Source organism: Schistocerca piceifrons, chromosome X (assembly GCF_021461385.2).
Source record: "Schistocerca piceifrons isolate TAMUIC-IGC-003096 chromosome X, iqSchPice1.1, whole genome shotgun sequence".
Taxonomy (NCBI): domain Eukaryota; kingdom Metazoa; phylum Arthropoda; class Insecta; order Orthoptera; family Acrididae; genus Schistocerca; species Schistocerca piceifrons.
Genome location: NC_060149.1, coordinates 643,533,183 through 643,533,895, shown reverse-complemented (window position 1 = coordinate 643,533,895; position 713 = coordinate 643,533,183). Strand labels below are relative to the sequence as shown.

The following is a 713-nucleotide window of genomic DNA, read 5'->3' as shown; positions in this document are numbered from 1 at the left end:
AGATCTTGTCGTTATTTCCGGGACACGTATAATTTATTACGGAAATACAGTGAAGTCACTAAGTTTAGCTCCATACAGGCGTTGATATACGTCAACGGGGAGAGTCGAAAATGTGTGCCCCGACCGGGACTCGAACTCGGGATCTCCTGCTTACATGGCAGACGCTCTATCCAATTTTTGGTCGTTGCGGACGTTACATGACATCCATTAAAGTTCGTTTTGTTGCTCCTTCCACTCAGTTTTTTATTACAGAGGCCAACCAGCTCTCTGACTGAAGACGCTGAGCTACCGTGCCGGCGATATGTGGAACGCTTCACTATTTTGCGTGTCATCCTTGCGCAGGGGCCATGCTAATCTTCTCTGTCTCGTTCCAATTTTAGTATATGTACCGCCGAAGCCAGTACGTCCATCTGAGCCACCGAGGACACAGAGGATATTGCGACTGCAGGGAGTTATCTCCGGCACGCCCACATTCCCAACTCATATATCTATAAATTATTGCTTAAAAATATGATTCAGCATATTCTTTCACTTAGTTTTAAAAGAAATAGGCAGACTAAAAAACATGTTCCTTATTTATTTCACTAAAAGAGGTGCAACATAAATGGAAAGGACTAAGGGGTTACTGTAGGAAGGAATTAGCGAAAAATGCAACATGAAGGATCAGGACAAGGAGCTGATTTTCTATATAAAAAGAATTGGCCGTACTTTGT

At 43.1% G+C, this 713-nt stretch overlaps 1 non-coding gene across 1 annotated transcript; it reads right to left on the bottom strand.

Annotated features, from left to right (window-relative positions):
• Positions 1-297: 297 nt before the first annotated feature.
• LOC124723910 lies at positions 298-404 on the bottom strand. The gene has a single exon (XR_007006571.1). It is a non-coding gene; the product is annotated as a U6 spliceosomal RNA (small nuclear RNA).
• Between the last annotated feature and the right edge of the window lie 309 nt (positions 405-713).